The following is a 19,565-nucleotide window of genomic DNA, read 5'->3' as shown; positions in this document are numbered from 1 at the left end:
TATATATTAACTCCTTATCAGATGTATGACTTGAAATATTTTCTCCCATTCTATAGATTGCCTTTTCACTCTGTTGATTGTGTCCTTTGATGAACAAAAATTTTTAATTTTGATCTAGTCTCATTTGTCTATCTTTGTTTTCATTGTCTGTGCTTCAGTGTTATATCCAAAAAATCATTGCCAAGTCCAATGTTATAAAGCTTTCCCCTACATTCTCTAGGAATTTTATAGTTTTAGACCTCATGTCTAGGTCTTGAATCCATTTTGAGTTGATTTTTGTATTTGGCCTAAGAATCCAATTTCATTCATGTGAAATGCTCAGTTTTCCCAACACCTTTTCTTGAAGAGACTGTCCTTTCTCCATTGAGTGGTCTCCACAACCTTGTGGAAGATCATTTGACCCTATGCACAAGGGTTAATTTCTATGGTCTTTATTTTGTTCCTTTGGTCTATTTGTCTGTCTTTATGCCAGTACCAGACTGTTTTGATTACTGTAACTTTATAATATAGCTTGAAATCAGGAAGTGTGATGCCTCCAACTTTGTTCTTTTTCACAATTGGTTTGGCTATTTGGAGTCCCTTGAGATTCCATATGAATTTTATTTTATTTTATTTTATTTTATTTTATTAAGATCTTTATTGGAATACAATTGCTTTACACTCTTGTACCAGATTTTGAGGTACACCAAAGTCAATCAGGTGTATTTATACACATATCCCCATAATCCCTCCCTCCCTCGACTCCCCCACACCCTCCCCATCCTGGCCCTCTAAGGCATCATCCATTATCGAGTTGATCTCCCTTTGTTATACAGCAACTTCCCACTGGCTATCTGTTTTACATTTGGTAGTATATATATGTCTATAGGAAGAAATTTTCTATTTCCTTAAAAAATGCCATTGAGATTTTGGTAGAGATTGCATTGAATCTGTAGATTGCTTTGGGTTACATGGCTATCTTAACAATGTTAAGTCTCCCAATCCATGAACATGGGATGTCTTTCCATTTATTTGTGTCTTCTTTAATTTCTTTCAGCAATGTTTTATAGTTTCCAGTGTACAAGTCTTTCACCTCCTTAATTAGGTTTATTCCTAAGTATTTTATTCCTTTTGATGCTATTTTTTTTTGCCTCTCTTTAATTTTATTTCTTTATTTGTTATTTTTTTGGGGGTACACCAATTTCAATCATCTGTTTTTATGCACATATCCTCATATTCCCTCCCTCCCTTGACTCCCCCCTCACCCTCCCTTGAGTCCCCCCATCCTCCCTATCCCAGTCCTCTAAGGCATTTTCCATCCTCGAGTTGAACTCCCTTTGTTATACAACAACTTCCTGATGCTATTTTAAATGGAATTGTTTTCTTAATTTCCTTTGCATATTACAGGAATGCAACTGATTTTTGTATGTTGGTTTTGTATTTTGCAACTTTGGTAAATCTGTTTGACTAGTTCTAATAGTGTTTTTGTGGACCCTGTAGTGTTTTCTACATATAAGATTATGTCATCTGTGAACAGATAATTTTCTTTCTTCCTTTCCAATTTTAATGCCTTTTATTTCTTTTTCTTGTCTAATGCTCTGGCCAAAACATCCATGTCAAATAGAAGTGGTGAGAGCAGGGGGCATCCTTGCCTTATTCCTGATTTTAGAGAAAAACTTTCCATTTTAAACAACTGAGTTTGAAGATAGCTGTGGGTTTTCATAAATAGCTTTTATTATGTCAAGGTAGTTTCCCTATATTCCCAGTTTGTTGAATGTTTAGATGATGAAAAAAATGTTAAATCTTACAAATGCATCAATAAAATGGTCATGTAGTTTTTGTCCTTCATTCTGTGTAGTTTTTACATTGTTTGATTTTCTTAGGTTGAACCATCCTTGCATTCCAGGAATAAATTGCGCTTGATTATGGTGTACAATCCTTTTAATGTGCCGTTGAAATTGATTTCTTGTATTTTGTTGAGGATTTTTGCATCTATAGTCATCAGGAATATTGGTCTGTAGTTTTCTTATAGTCTTTATCTGGCTTTGGTATCAGGGAAATACTGGTCTCTGAAAATAAGCTTGAAAGTGTGCCTTCCTCTTCATTTTTTGAAGATTCAGGAGAGTTTGTGTTATTTCTTCTTTAAATGTTTGATTGAATTATCCAGTGCAGCTGGCAATCTAGGACTTTTTTTTAATTGGGAGATTTTTGATTACTTGCTCAATTTCCTTACTAGTTACAAGCCTGTTCAAATTTTCTGTTTTTTTGCTTTTGTTTTTTTTTTTTTTTTTGATGATTCAGTCTTGGTAGATTACACATTTCTGTTTCTTCTAGGTTATCATCTAATTTATTGACATATGATTATTCATGGTAGTCTCCTATGATCCTTTTTATTTTTGTATCATTGGTTTTAACATCCCCTCTTTCATTTCTGATTTTAGTTATTTGAGCCTTTCCTCTTATTTTTGTAGTTAATCTAGCTAAGAGTTTGTTAATTTTGTTGACTTTTTAAAGACACAAACTCTTAGTTTTGTTGACTTTTCTATTTTTATTCTTTTAGTTTATTTCTGCTCTGATCTTTATTTCCTTCCTTCTGCTAGCTTTATATTTAGTTTGTTCCTTTTTATCTAGTCCCTTGAGATGTAGATTTGTTTGCTTGAGATCTTTTGTAATGTATGCATTTACAGATATAAAAAACTTCTCTCTTAGTACTGCTTTGGCTATATCCCACACATTTTATTATATTGTGTTTTTATTTTTATTTGTTTCAAAATATTTTAAAATTTCCTTTGTGACTTCTTTGACTCACTGGTTGTTTAAAAGTGTAATGTTTAATTTCCAGATTTAAAAAATTTTTCATATGCTATTGATTTCTAGTTTCATTCCATTGTAGTCAAAAAGGATACTTCATATGATTTCAGTCTTCTTGAATTTGTTAAGACATGTTTTGTGGCTTATTCTGGAGAATGTTTTATGCATATTTGAGAAGAATATATCCAAGAGTGCTGCTGTTTTTGGAGGGAGTGTACATTGGTTAGGTTCAGTTGGTCTATAGTGTTGTTCAAGACCTCTGTTTCATTATTGATCTTGTGTCTGGTTGTTCTATTCAATATTGAAAGTGGGATATTGAAATCTCTTACTATTATTGTGTTGCTGTCTAATCTCCCTTCAATTCTGTCAATGTTTGCTTCATATAATTAGGAGCTCTGAGGTTTGTGCATAAACATTTATAATTGTTATATTTTCTTAATGAATTGACTTTTATCATTGTATAATGTTCTTCTTTGTCTCTTATAACAGTTTTTAACTTAAAATTCTTTCCCCCTGATATCAGTTTAGCTATGTCTAATCTCTTTTGGTTGGAATATCTTTTCCCATCCTTTCACTTTCAGCCTATGTGTGTCCTTAAACCTAAACTGAGTCTTTTGTACAGAGCACATAGTTGGATTCTGTTTTTAACCTATATGTATAGATTATTATATATATCTATTCTATATGTAATCTATATCTATCTCTATATCTATATATTTTAATCCATAAGATTGGCTTAATCTATGTTTCTTGATCAGGGAGTTTAATCCATTTACATCTAATTATTGATGGGGAAGGAGTTACTATTGCTATATTGTTCGTTGTTTTCTGTGTTTTGTATCTTTTTTGTCCGTCCTTTTATTTCTTACTGCCTTCCTTTGTATTTTGTTGATTTGTTTAGTAGTGATAGTCTTGATTCTCTTATCATTTCCTTTTATGTATACTCTATAGATTTTTTTTATGACTATTGTTTAATCAGAGTTCTCCAGAGAAGCAGAACTAATAGGCTATGCACACACACACACACACACACCCACACACACAAACACACATTTATTTGTTTTTTATAGGATTTGCCTGACATGATTAGGGAGACTGAGAAGTCCCATGATCTTCCATGTGCAAGCTGGAGAACCAGGAAAAAACTAGTGGTGTAATTCAGTCTAAGTTCAAAGGCCTGAGAAACAGTAGTCAATGGTGTAAGTCCTGGTTGGTGTCCAAAATTCTGAGAACAAGCAGTGCTGATGTCTGAGGGTAGGAGAAGATCAAGCTCAAGCAAAGGAAGCAATTTTTTTCCTCCTTCAGTCTTTTTTGTTCTAGTTAGGCCCTCAACAGTTTGGATGATGCCCACATGCATTGATGAGGGACATATTCAGTTCTAAAACTAATCTCATCCTGACACAAACTCACAGACTCACACTCAGAAATAATGTTTTACTAGCTATCTGGGCATCTCTTAGCTCAGCCAAACTGATACATAAAATTAACTATGGTGGTTATCATTGCAAATACATAAAATATCTTAAAGTTACAGCATTGTATTTTAAACTGATAAGAACTTAATTTCAACTGCATAAAAAAACTCTACTCCTTAACAGCTACCCCCAGTAGGTTTGTAACCTACTGATGTTACAAGCTGCATCTTTATATATTGTATACCTGTTAACATAGATTTATAGTTTTAAAAATATTTTTGTCATTTAAATTCTATGCACCCAAATTACAATAGTACAGGTTACCATATTTTAAAATTTAGTTGTCTTTACTGTAGAACCATCTATTTTCATATGGCTTTATGTTGCTATCTATTATCCTTTTGTTTGAACTTGTAGGACTTCCTTTAGCATTACCACTGAGCAGGTCTAGTGGTAAGGAACTCTCTCAGCTTTTGTTTTTCTGTGAAAGTCTTTACTTTTCCTTTTTTTTTGAAGACAGTTTTGATGTATACAATATTCTTGGTTGAGTTTTTCTCTTTCAGCTCTTGGAATATTTTACCCCACTCCCTCTGATCTGCAAATTTTCTGCTAAAAAATTAGCTGATAATCTTATGGAAGCTCCCTTGCCTGTGACAAATCACTTTTCTCTTGCTGCTTTCAAGACTCTCTTTGTCTTTGGCTTTAGACATTTTGATTATAGTGTGTCTCAGTGTAGTTCTCTTTGGACTATCTTTGTTGGGAGTTCTTTGAGCTTCTTGAATATGTATGTCCATTTCTTTCCTCAGATTTGGGAAGTTTGCATCCATTATTACTTCAAATAATCTCTTTTCCCCCTTTTCTCTTCTCCTTGTGGGATGCCATAATGCACGTATTGGTCTGCTTAATATTGTCCCAAAGTCCCTTAGGCTCTTTGCTTTCCTTTATTTTTTTCTGTTTGGTTCTCTGACTCAATGATTTCAAATGACCTGTCTTCAAGTTTACCAATTCTTTCTTCTGTGTGATCAAGTTTACTACTGAATCTCTCTAATAAAATTTTCAATTTAGTTATTTATTTTTCAACTCCAGAATTATTGTTTCATTGTTTTTTTATAGTTTGTTGATATTTCAATTTTGTTCATATGCATTATTTTCCCAATTTTGTTTAGTTGTTTATCTGTTCTTTTTTTTCTTTTTTTACTCATTGAGCATCTTTATGGTAGTTATTTTAAATTCTTTATCAGAGAGCTTATAGATCAGCATTTCTTCAGGGTTGTTTCTGAAGTTTTATTTTGTTCCTTTGGTTTTCTTTGCATGCCTTGTAAGTTTTTTGGGGGATTGGGAATTTGAAAAATAACCAACTCTCCCAGTCTTTGGGTACTTACTTTTGTCAGTACCTTCATCAATCAGCCTGGCTTGAGATTCTAAAACCTCTCAAATATTTTCCTATCTCTTGCTTCCCTTGATGTCTGTCTGTGGAACTGTAGTCCTAATATGCCACTCACCTCTGTTTTCAGTGGCTTCCAAACTCTGATGCCAGTCCTGTCAGTGCTCCCAAGTCAGGTAAAGACATAAACCACCCCTTGGATAGTCCCAAGATAAAGTCAGAATGTTAGACTCATGCTCTATAATTTTGTTTCTGTCCTAAGGGAGGTTCCCACTATGGGGGACTTCCTCTTGGTTGCTCTGTGCTATAATGCATATGGGGAAGGGCACTAACAGGCATGCCAAGCACTGTGAATTTTCCTATCCCTTTAGTTTGAAACTCTTGTTTTTTACAGTGACCTGGGAACTGTAGCTTCTCAACTGGTCACTAGAGTTCTTATAGAGATATTATGTTCTGTATTATGCTGTTAACTCAGTGTTTCTGTGGGGAAGGAGGCTTAGTATCTTCCTATTCTGCCATGTTGCTGATGTCAATCTTATTCCCATAAAAGGTAATTATTAAAAATATTTAAATTTTAAATATTGTAATATTTTATTAAAACTAGAACCCTGGCAAGGCTTAAAACTCTTTCTTTGTTGTTTCTCATAGTGCTTACTATGCAGTATAAGAAAAAATTAGAAACAACTTGTCTCTGCATAATACATTGGTTAAGTAAATTTTGATACATTCAAAAATTGGAAAGTTGTGAGGGAGAGCAAGATGGTGAGGTAAGAGGATGTGGAACTCACCTCCAGTTATGAACACATCAAAAATACATCTACATGTAGAACAACTCTCACTTAAAATTAACTGGAAGCTGGCAGAGGACTCCTATATAATGAAGGCTGTAAGAAAGATACACACACAATTGGATAATATGGGAAGAAAAGTGATTGGGTTGGCATCTGTGCCCCTGGGAAGGGATTATAGAAAAAGGGAGATTGCATAGGTAGACACTTGCCTGGAGAGTGAGTCAGTCAAGCCACAGACTGGGTGTACCAGCCTTGGGGTCCTACATGTAGGAGACAAGCCCCCTTAGCTGGATGGAGAACAACAGGGACAGACAGAAAAGCTTGAGAAGCCTGGACTCCACTTGTGAGGAGTGTGTGGGTGCTGGCTTGCCCCCAGGCCTCACCATGCTCTTCTACCCAAGCCAAGTGAATGCCCCAGCCTGCTCATTCCATGCCACAGTGTGACACTAGATCCAGGGCAGCCAGTGACTAGAAAAAGACTCTACCTAGAGATGCAGAAGTGACCTGGGGGCCTGGGACATAGCCCAGGTGGGGCAGTCATGGCTATTGTTGGTGCTTACTCAAGTGGCACCCAGAAACAGCCCAGATTGCTAACAGGAGCACAACTGATGTGTTTCTATGACCATCTAACTGTGCACCCCAGTCCAAGCCAAGTAAGTGTTTTAGTCCTGATCACTCCATGACATAGTCAACACTGGATCTGACCTGGCCATGACCAGGGAAAAGATGCAACTGTGGGCTGTGTCTGAGGGGGAGCTGCAGGCACCTACACAGGCAGAGCATCAGACCTCTGTAAGCACATGAGCACCACTTGCTTCAGCACCCCCATCCTTTGGGTTCCAGTGGAAGAAGGAGGAAAAACACACACACAGGGAACAGAACCAGCTTGAGTCCAACTCCCAGGGCTTCTGCTTCAGCAACTTGGGAGCAGACTATGCTCCTGACAGAGAAGTGATGGACACTGAGTAGAGAGGAAGTCCCACCTCACACTGTGCAGGCTTTAGCTCCTTCATCTCCAGCTACATTCCCTACCAAGGTGATAAATGCCAGTGCAACCTGAGGAAAGATGTGACTGGAATCCACATCAAATCCAGCACTCCCACCAAAGGTATGGGGCATACACAGTCTGCATAGGGACACTCCCACATAAGAACACTCCTTTGAGACAACTATTGGAAATGGTTTTACCTAAATTTATAGCAGCAGATAAAGTTAAGTAAAATGAAAAGCAAAAGAACTACTTTCAACTGAAGAATAAGAGAAAACTCTTGAAAAAATAAATAATAAACAGAAATAATTTACCAGATAAAGAATTCAAAACACTGATAAAAAATGTTAACTGAATTAGGAAAGATAACTGATTTAAACACAGATCATTTTAACAAAGAACTAGAAAACAGAAAAAAGACCCAATCAAAACAGATAATTCAGTATCTGAAATAAAAAATACTCTAGAAGAAATGTATAGCAGACTAAGTGACACAGAAGAATACATAAGTGATGTTGAAGGTAGAATAATGGAAATCACCCAGTTAGAACAGCAGAAAGACAAATGAAAAAAATGAAAGCAACATATGAAATATTTGGGATAACATTAAACTTGCCAATATTCCCATAATAGGGGTTCCAGAAGAAGAGAAACAGGGGGTATCAAAAATTTATTTGAGGAAATTATAACCCAAAGCTTCCCAAACCTAAAGAAGTAAACAGATATCCAGGCACAGGAATCACAGAGATCCCAAACAAGATGAAAAAACAGACCCACGCCAAGACATATCACAATTAAAGTGGCAAATTTAAAGATAGAGAATTCTAAAGACATCAAGAGTAAAACAAAGAGTCAGTTATAAGGGAACCCACAAAGCCTATCAGCTGATTTCTCTGCAGAAACTTTGCAGGGCAAATGCAGTGGCATGATATATTCAAAGGGCTGAAAGGGAAAAACCTGCAACCAGGATACTCTACCCAGCAAGATTATCATTTAGCATAGAAGAAGAGATAAAGAACTTCTCAGACAAGCAAAAACTAAAAGAATTTATTGATACTAAATCTACCCTAAAATAAATGAAAGAACTTCTTAAATGGAAAAGAAGTAAAAATCTGTATGAAAGAGAAAATCTCACTAGGAAAGGAAGATTTATAGTGAGGACTGAAGATTACTTAAGTAAGCCAGTATGTAGATTAAAAGACAAAAAATTGTAAAAGCAACTATAACTACAATAAACAGTTAAGAGATAGTCATAAGGATGTAAAATATGACATCACAAACACAAAATGTGGGGAACAGGAGTAAAAAAATGTAGATTTTTTTAGAATGTGTTTGAACTTAAATGGCTATCAGTTTAAAACAAATAGATATAATTATGGGTCACCATATATGAACTCGAGGGTAACCAGAAATAAAAAATCTACAATTAATGCACAAAAACTGAAAAGAAAGGAACCCAAGCAAACTACTAAAGAAGATCACCAAACCACAACGGGAGAAACAAATAAGAAGAAATGAACATAGAACTACAAAAAACAACTGGAAAACGGGTAATAAAATGGCAATAAATACATATCCATCAATAGCTACTGTAAAAGTCAATGGACTAAATGCTCTGATCAAAAGACATAAGGTGGCTGATCGGATAAAAAACAAGACCCTCCAGTATGCTGCTTACGAGAAACTCACTTCAGGGCTGAAGACATACACAGACTGAAAGTTGAGGGGATGAAAAAAGATTTTTTTCATGCAAATGAAACAACAAGAAAGGGGGAATAGCAATATTCATGTCAGACAAAATAGATTTTAAAATAAAGGCTGCAAAGAAAGACAAAGAAGGGCATTATATAATGATAAAGGGATCAATATAAAAAGAGGATATTACACTTATTAACATATACACACCCAATACAGGAGAACTAAATATATAAAGGAAATACTAACAGACATAAAGAAAGAAATTGAAAACAATACAATAGCAGTAGGGGACTTTAACATACCACTGAAGTCAGTGGACCAATCATCCAGAAAGAAAATCAATAAGGCAGCAGTGGTCTTAAATGAATCAATAGATCAGTTGGACTTAGATATCTATAGGACATTACATCCCCAAATAGCAGAATACACATTCTTTACAAGCACATATGGAATGTTCTCTAGAATAGACCATGTACCTAGTCACAAAACAAACCTCAACATATTTAACAGGATATAAATTATATTGATATATCAATTTCAATTATATTTTTTCCAACACAACAGTATAAAACTGGAAATCAACCACAGAAAGAAAAACAAGAAAAGAACAAACACATGGAAACTAAACAACATGCTACTAAAAAGTCAATGGGTTTGATGAAATCAAAGAGGAAATCAGAAAATACCTCAAGACAAATGAAAATGATAACACAACACTCCAAAAAGCAGCAAAAGCTGTTCTAAGAGAGAAGTTCATAGCAATACAGACCTTCCTCAAGAAACAAGGAAAATCTCAAACAACCAACTTACCACCTAAAAGAATTAGAAAACAAAAAGGAAACAAAGCCCAAAACCAGCAAAAGGTGGAAAATAATAAAGATCAGAGAGGAAATAAATACAAAACAATAGAAAAAATCAATGAAATCGAGCTAGTTTTTTTGAAAAGACAAACAAAATCAGTAAACCTTTAGCCAGACTCATAAGGAAGAAAATAGAGAGGACCCAAATAAACAAAACAAGATATGAAATAGGAGAAATAAAAAACAATAACACAGAGATACAAAAATCATGAGAATACAATAAACAATTACATGCCAAATAATTGGACAACCTAGAAGAAATGGAAAATTTTCCAGAAATATACAGCCTGCCAAGATTGAGTCAAGAGGAAAGAGATAATTTGAACAGACCAATCAGCAGAAATGAAATTGGATTTGTAATAAAATTCTCAGTAAGCAAAAGTTCATGGCTGGATGTCTTCACAAGGGAATTCTACCAAACATATAAAGAAGAACTAATACCTATCTTTCTCAAACTATTCCAAAAAATTGAAGAAGAGGGAACATACTCAAATTCATTCTACAAGGCCACTATCACCCTGACACCCAAACCAAAGACACTACAAAAAAAAAAAAAAGAAAAAAAAAAAAGAAAAAGAAAAAGAAAAAGAAAGTTACAGGCCAATATCTTTGATCAATACAGATGCAAAAATCCTCAATAAAATATTAGCAAACTGAACCCAACAATATATAAAAAGAATCATACACAATAACCAAGTTGGATTGTGGGTCACAAGGATGGTTCAACATTTGTAAATCAATCAATATGATACACATATTAACAAAAGAAAGGATAAAAATCACATGATTATCTCAATAGATGCAGAAAAAGCATTTGACAAAACAACATCCATGCATGATAAAAACTCTCATCAAAGTCAATATGGAGCAAACATATCTCAACCTAATAAAGGTCATTAATGACAAACTCATAGCCAAAATTATACTCAATAGTGAAAAGCTGAAAGCCTTCCTGCTAAATTGGGAACAAAATGAGGATGCCCACTCTCACCATTTCTATTTAACATAGCATTGGAAGTCCTAACCACAGCAATCAGACAAGAAAAAGAAATAAAAGACATCCAAATGGAAGTGAAGATGTTAAACTGTCACTATTTGCAGATGACATGATACTTTATACAGAAAACCCTAACATCTCCACACAAAAACTATTATAACTAATCAGTGAATTCAGCAAAGTTCAGGATCCAAGATTAATACATAGAAATCTGTTGCATGTCTGTACACTAATCATGAAATATCAGAAAGAAAAAGTAAAAATACAATCCCATTTAAAATTGCACCAGAAAAAAATACCTTAGAATGTACTTAACCAAGGAGGTGAAAGAACTATACTTTGAAAACTATAAAACATGTATGAAAGAAATTGAAGATAATACAAAGAAATGGAAAGATATCCCATATTCTTGGATTAGAATAATTAATATTGTTAAAATGGCCATACCATCTAATGCAATCTACAGGTTTAATGCAATCCCTATCAGAATACCCATGACATTTTTCACAGAACAAGAACAAATAATCCTAAAATTTATATAGAACAAAAAAAGACCCTATATTACCAAGCAATCTTGAGAAAAAAAGAACAAAGCTGGAGATATAACCTTTTCAGACTTCAGACTATACTACAAAGCTAGAGTAGTCAAAACAGCATTCTAGAGGCACACAAACAGATACATCTATCAATGGAACAGAATAGAAAGCCCAGAAATAAACCCATGCTCCCATGGTCAATTTATCAATGACAAAAAAGGAGAAAAGAATGCTCTTGAACTAGTGTTGCTGAGAAAGCTGGACAGCCACATATGAATCATTGAAATTAGAATATTCCCTCATACGATATACAAAAATAAACTCAAAATGGTTTAAATATCTAAGTGTAAGACTGAAAACTATAAATCTCCTAGACGAGGTGGAGTGCTCCCTCCTAGGTAGAGCACTCTGATATAAATCATAGCAATTTTTTTTTGGATCAGCCTTCTACGGGTAAAGAAATAAAAGGAAAAGGAAAAAATGGGAGCTGATTAAACTTAAAAGCTTTTGCATAGCAGAGGAAGCTATCAACAAAATGAAAAGATAACCTTATGGAATGTGAGAAAATATTTGCAAATGATGTGACCAATAAGGGGTCAATATCCAAAAGAGATAAACAGCTCATGTAGGACAATATCACAAAAACAAACAACCCAATCAGAAAAGAGGCAGAACACCTGAATAGATATTTTCCAAAGAAGACATACAGAAGACTAACAGCCACATGAAAAAAGGCTTAACATTGCTAATTATTAGTGAAATGCAAATCAAAACCACAATGAGATATCATCTCACACATGTCAGAATGGCCATAATCAAAAAGTCTACAAGTAACAAATGTTGGAGAGGATGTGAAGAGGAGAGAACCCTCTACACTGCTGGTTCAAATGTAAATTGGTGCAGCCACTATGAAAAACAAAATGGAGTTTCCTCAAGAAACTCAAACTAGAACTACCATATTATCCAGCAATTCCACTTCTCAGTATATATTCAGAAAAAACCAGAACACTATTTGAAAAGATACATTCACCCCAATGTTCACGGCAGCACTATTTTGGCTATTTACAATAGCCCAAACATGAAAGCAACCCAAGTGCCCATCAACAGACAATTGGATTAAGAAGATGTTTCATATATGTATATATACAAACATACATACATACATATACAACAGAATATTACTCAGCCCTAAAAAGAATGAAATGCTGCCATTTGCAGCAACATGGATGGACCTAGAGTACATTATGCTTATTGAAATAACTCAGAGAAAGAAAAATACTGTATGATATCAGTTATTTGTGGAATCTAAAAAATAATACAAATGAATGTATATGCAAAACAGAAACACATTCACAGATATAGAAAACAAACTCATGGTTACCAAAGGGGAGAAGGGAGGGGGGAGGGACAAATTAGGGATAAGGGATTAATAGATACAGACTTCTAAGTATAAAATAGACAAGCAACAACAATATAACTGTATAGCACAGGGAATAATAGTCATTCTCTTGTAATAATTTATAATGGAGTATAATCTGCAAAAATATAGAAGTACTATGCTGTACACTGAAACTAACATAATATTGCAAATCAACTATACTTCCATAAAAAAAAAAAAAACAGAAATCCCAAATTGGAATGTTATGCAGATATTAAGTAAACAGTCTAGGTATATTTATTCATGTAGGAAGCTATTTTTGATATATTATTAATCTAAAAAAAAGGTGTAATTCTGTATAGCAAAGTCACCTTTTCTTTTAAGGAATATATATGAATTTCATAGAATAAGATGGTGAAGTATGAAGACACTGAGGTCACCTTGTCCCATGGACACACCAAAATTAAAACTATTTACAGAGCAAGTACATATGAGAACAACCTGAAGGCTAGCAAAATATACTTTCCACACCTAAAGATATAAAGAAGAAACTATGAGACAGATAGGAGCAGAGATGCAGTATAGTCAGACCCATGGGGATAATCACAATTGCACAGATTCTCCCCAATCAGTGAGGCATCTGAGCCCCACATTGGTTTTCCCAACCTGTGATCCTGTATTGGGAAGGTGATCCCTCAGAACATCTGGCTTTGAAGACCAGGAAGGCTTGTACATGAAAGAGCCAAAGGGCTGTAGGAAGGAGAAACTCCACTTTTAAAGGGCAAGCACGAAAGCTCACACACTCTGGGTCCCAGAACAGAGGTATTGATTTGCAAGGAGCCTGGGTCTGACCCATTTGCTGATCTTGGAGAGCTTACTTGATAGGCAGGAGGAAACTGGGAAACCCCCTCCCTCCACAGGGAACATAGACAGTGGTGGCAGCTTTTTTTGGTCTGCCACCAGTGTTTATAGAGATCATTCTACCACAAGAACACTGGTGCTGACAAACACCATTTTGGAGTCCTCTCTCTAGCTTATTAGTGCAGTGGGCATACCCACCCACCAGTGGGCCAATACCAGTTCTGGGACCCCTCAGGCCACAGGGCCAGCTGTGCAGGTAAAGGACCCACCCACTATAGGCTGTCACCAGCACTGGGAATCCTGGGTCATTCAGCCAAGTGTGCTGGGTTCTGGCCTTGCCCACCAGTGGGTTGGCAGCCACTACACATAGCAAGGCCTGGCAGCCAAAAAGTCTGGGGGCCAGACTTATCTACCATTGCTCCTGAACCTGACTTCCAGTGTTCCCACAAAATTGAACCTGTCACAACAGAAGAGTCCATACAGCCCACATAGAGGGCCCCCCTGGAGGATATGACACTGGTGACCAGAGGACAGTGTGCTGCTGGACTCCATAAGATGTCTCCTACATAAGGCCTCTTCTCCAAGATTAGCAAATGTAACCTGCCTACCTACCTATTACACAGAAATAATTGCAGAGAATTAGGCAAAATGAGGAGACAGAGGAAAAGGTTCCAAGAGAAAGAACAAGACAATATCCCAGAAAAATAACTAAATGAAGTGGAGACAAGCAGTCTACCTCATAATGAGTTCAAGGAAATCATCACAAAGATGCTCCACAAACTTGGAGAAGAATGGATGAACACAGTGAGAATTTTAACAAAGAGTTAGAAAATGTAAAGAAGAACCAAACAGACCTGAAGAATACAGTAACTGAAATAAAGAATCCACTAGAAGGAATCAATAGTGGATTAAATAATACAGAGGAATGGATAAGCGAACTGGAAGACACAGTGTTGGAAATCGATGAACTGCAAAAAAATTTTTTTAAAAGTGCAGATCTCTGGGACAACATCAAGCATACTAATATTCACATTATAGAGGTCCCAGAAGGAGAAGAGTGAGAGAAAAAGGCAGAGAACTTATTTGAAGAAATAATAGCTGAAAACTTCTGTAGCTGGAAAAAGAAACAGACATCCAGTTCCAGTAATCACAATGATGCTGAAATGAGATGAATCCAAAAAGGTCCACACCAAGAAAACTTATAATTAAAATGCCAAAATTAAAGATAAAAAGATAATCTTAATAGCACAAGAGAAAGCAACTTGTTATGTACAAGGGAACTCCCATAAGACTATCAGCTTACTTTTCAGAAAAAAATTTGTAGGTCAGAAGGAAGTGGTATGATACAGTAAAAGTAATGAAAGGAGAAAACCTAAAACCAAGAATACTCTACCCAGCAAGGGTATCATTCAGATTTGAAGGAGAGATAGAGTTTTACAGATAAGCAAAAGCTAAAGGAGCTTAACACCACTAATCTGGCTTTATAAGAAATGTTAAAGGGACTTCTCTAAGCAGAAAAGAACAAATTCCACCAAGAAATATGAAAATTGTGAATTAAATCTCATTATTAAAAGGAAACATACAGTAAAGGTGGTAGATAAGCCACTTACAAAGCTAGTAGGAAGGTTAAAAAACATAAGTAGTAAAATAATCTATATCCACAGTAAGTAGTTAAGGGACACACAAAAGAAAAATATGTAAAACATATGATGTTCAACATATTAAATGTATTGGGCAGGAGTAGAAATGTAGGGATCACCTACTTAAACTATATATATAGTTATATAGTATTTTAGTATTTAGTATACATAGTATTTTTGTATGTGTGTGTGTGTGTGTGTGTGTGTATACACACACAGTAAAACCTTGGATTGTGAGTAACTTGTTCTGCAAGTGTTCCTCAAGACAAGCAAACATTTCTAATAAATTTTAACTTGGTAAATGAGTGATGTCTTGCAATATGAGTGGTATGTGATGCCGAATGTCACATGATCACAACTGAGCCAATGGAGCTGACCACCGATGAACTGATGGATTTGCATCACGAGCAGCAGCAAGAGGTTATGGAGGAAATCTCATCTGCAGAGGAGGAGGAGAAAAAGGTGGAGGAATCCCTCACTTCAAATGAGATTAGGGAGATGTGTAAAATGTGGGAAACAGCACAAAATTTTGTAGAAAAGTGCCACCCAAATAAAGCTGTAAGAGTGCGAGCTCTGAATCTGTTTAACAACAGTGCAATGTCACATTTCCATGAAATCCTCAAAAGGAGGCAAAAGTAAGTGTCATTGGATAGGTTCCTTGTTAAAGTTGCACAAAAAGAAAAAGATTCCACTGAGCCAATAGATAGCAGTGATTCCGTTAGTGATAGTGAAAGTTGTCTTACACAATAACCCTCCTCTCTCTTGTCTCCCTCACACCAGTGAGGTTTTAAAATGTAAGTGCAGGCTAATTTGTTTATTCTTCTTTATATTTTGTATTTTCTTTATTATTTTGTATTATATTACTGTATTGTAATAATTTTTATATGAATATTTTTGGGTTGTGGAATGAATCATCTGAGTTTCCATTATTTCATATGGGGAAGTTCACTTTGATATACAAGTGCTTTGGATTACTAGCATGTTTCTGGAATGAATTATCCTCACAAACCAAGGTTTTACTGTATATATATACATACAAATCAATATACCTTACTGCAATCACAAACCAAAAACATAAAAGATGCACACACAAAAAGAGAAGGAGCAATTAAAATTGTCATCAGATCACAAAGGAAGAGAGCAAAGAGGAAGAAGAAAACAAAACAAAAACTACAAAAACAACCAGAAAACAATTATCAAGATGGCAGTAATTACTTTGAATGTAAATGAACTAAATGTGCCAATAAAAAAGACATAGATTGGCCGATTGAATTAAAAATAAGAGCCATATATATGCTGCCTATAAGAGGCTCTTTTCAGCTATAAGGACACACACAGACTGAAAGTGAGAGGATGTAAAAATTATTCCCTGCAAATGTAAATGAAATCTGGGTAGCAATACTTATGTTAGACAAAATAGACTTTAAAATAAAGATTGTAATAAGAGGCAAAGAAGGATATTTCATTATGAAAAAGAGATCAATCCAACAATAAGATATAACACTTGTAAATATATATATGCACCCAACACAGGAGCACCTAAATACAAAAAGGAAATATTAGCAAACATAAAGGAGAAATTGACAGTAATACAATAATGGCAGGGGACTTTAACACCCCACAAACATCAATGGACAGATCATCCAGACAGAAAATCAATAAGGAAACTTTAGCCTTAAATGACACATTAGACCAGAAGGACACATTAAATGACACATTAGACAAGATGTTATGTATGTATGTGTAGGTATGTGTGTGTATATATATGTAGAAAAGTAGCAGAATATACAGTTTTTACAGGTGTAGATGGAACATTCTCCAGGATAGATCACATTCTTGGGCACAAAACAGTCCTCAATAAATATAAGAATTTAAAAATCATATCTAGCATCTTTTCTGATCAAAAAAATAGTTTGAGATGAAATCAACTACAAGAAAAAAACTGTGAAACACACAAACACATGGAAGCTAAACAATATGCTATAAACAACCAATGGGATCACTAAAGAAGTCAAACAGGAAATTTAAAAATACCTGGAGACAAATGAAAATGGAAACAAATAATCCAAAATATATGTAATGCAGCAAAAGTAGTACTGATACAGAAGTTTTTAGCAACACATACTTCAGGAAACAAGAAAACTCTCAAATAAACAATCTAAATTTACACTTAAAGGGACTGGAAATAGAAGAGGAAACAAAACCCAAAGTTGGTAGAAAGAAATAAATAATAAAGATTAGAGCAGAAGTAAATGAAATAGAGACTTAAAATATTACAAAAGATCAATGATACTAAGAGCTGGTTCTTTGAAAAGGCAAAAAAAGTTGATAAACCTTTAGCCAGGATCATCAAGAAAAAAAGAAAGCCCAAATAAATAATATCAGACATAAAATGGGAGAAGTAACCACCAACACCACAGAAATGCAAAAGATCATGAGAGTACTATGAATTATGCACCAATGAAATGGACAACCTCAAGAAAATTGATAAATTCCTAGAAATGTATATTATCCCAAGGCTGAATCAGAAATAGAAATAAAAAAATATGAACAGATTGATTACCAGGAGTGAAACTGTCAGTAATTAAAACAACAACAACAACAACAACAAAAAAGTCCAGGACCAAACAGCTTCACAGACGAAACCTACCAAACATTTAAAGAAAAATTAACAGTTATCTTTCTCAAACTGTTCCCAAAAAAATGAAGAGGAAGAAATGTTTCAGAACTCATTCTACAAGGCCAGAATCACCCTGATACCAAAACCAACATCACAAAAAAGGAAAATTATTGGCCAGTATCACTGATGAACATAGGTTCATACTCAACAAAATATTAGGAAACCAAATACAACAACACATTAAAAGGATCACACACCATGATCAAGTGGGATTTATCCCAGGGATGCAAAAATGGTTCAATATCTACAAATAAGTGTGTATATGTTAATCCCACTGATATACACACTACTATATATAAAATAGATAACCAACAAAGACCTACTGTACAGCACAGGGAACTCAGTATTTTGTAATAACCTAAATGGGAAAAGAATTTGAAAAAGAATAGAGGTATGTATATGTATAACTGGATCACTTTGCTGTACATCTGAAACTAACACAACATTGTAAATCAACTATACTCTAATGTAAAATAAACATTAAAAAATCCACAAATAAATCAATGTAATATACCATATTAATAAATTGAAGAATAAAAATCATATAATCATCTCAATAGATGCAGAAAAAGTTTTGACAAATTAAAGATCCATTTATGATAACATCTTTCAACAAAGTGAGTATAGAGGGAATATAACTGTACATAATAGAGTCCATGTATCTCAGACCTACAGCCAACATCATAATCAATAGTGAAAAGCTGAAAGCATTTCTTCTAAGATGAGGAACAGGACAAGAATGCTCACTCCTTTTATATAATGTAGTACTGAAATCCTATCCACATCAGTCAGACTAAAAAAATAAAAAATAAAAAAAGAAATAAAAGGCATCTAAATTGATTTAAATTGGAAAGGAAGAAATAAAACTGTCACTGTTTGCAGATGACATGAAAATTCCTATATAAATATGTATATATTCCTATATACTATATGCTGAAAAAGACATCACCAAAAATTATTAGAACTAATAAATGGATTTAGTAAAGTTGCAGGATACAAAAATAAAATATAATTATAATATTTATATATAATTAATATGATAGAATTAATCAGTGTATAACAATAACAGAATTTTGTTGCTTTTCTATACACTAACAACAAACTATCAGCAAGAGAAATTAAATACATAATTCCGTTTACAATTGTATCAAAAAGAATAAAACACTAGGAATACATCAAACCAAGGGGGTGAAAGACTTGCACTCAGAAAACTGTAAGGCTTTGATGAAAGAAATTGAAAACAATACAAATAGATGGAAAGATATACTGTCCTCATTGATTAGAATAATTAATATTGTTTAAATGACCATGCTACTCAAGACAATCTACAGATTCAATGCAATCTCTATCAAAATTCCAATGGTATTTTTCATAGAAATAGAAGAAAGTATTCTAAAATTTGTATGGAAACATAAAAGATCCCCAATAGCCAAAACAATCTTGAGAAAGAACAAAGCTGGAAGTATCATGCTCTGTGATTTCAAGTTATACTACAAAGCTACAGTAATCAAAACATTATGGTACTGGCACAAAAACAGACACATAGA

General features: G+C 34.4%; 1 protein-coding gene across 1 annotated transcript in view; it reads right to left on the bottom strand.

Moving 5' to 3' along the window:
* DNAH14 (dynein axonemal heavy chain 14) overlaps nucleotides 1-19,565 on the bottom strand; it is a 537,201-nt gene that overhangs the window by 82,407 nt on the left and 435,229 nt on the right. The gene's annotated exons all lie outside the window — the stretch shown is intronic.

Source organism: Hippopotamus amphibius, chromosome 3 (assembly GCF_030028045.1).
Source record: "Hippopotamus amphibius kiboko isolate mHipAmp2 chromosome 3, mHipAmp2.hap2, whole genome shotgun sequence".
In the NCBI taxonomy this organism is placed as follows: domain Eukaryota; kingdom Metazoa; phylum Chordata; class Mammalia; order Artiodactyla; family Hippopotamidae; genus Hippopotamus; species Hippopotamus amphibius.
This window is presented reverse-complemented; position numbering and strand designations above follow the sequence as displayed.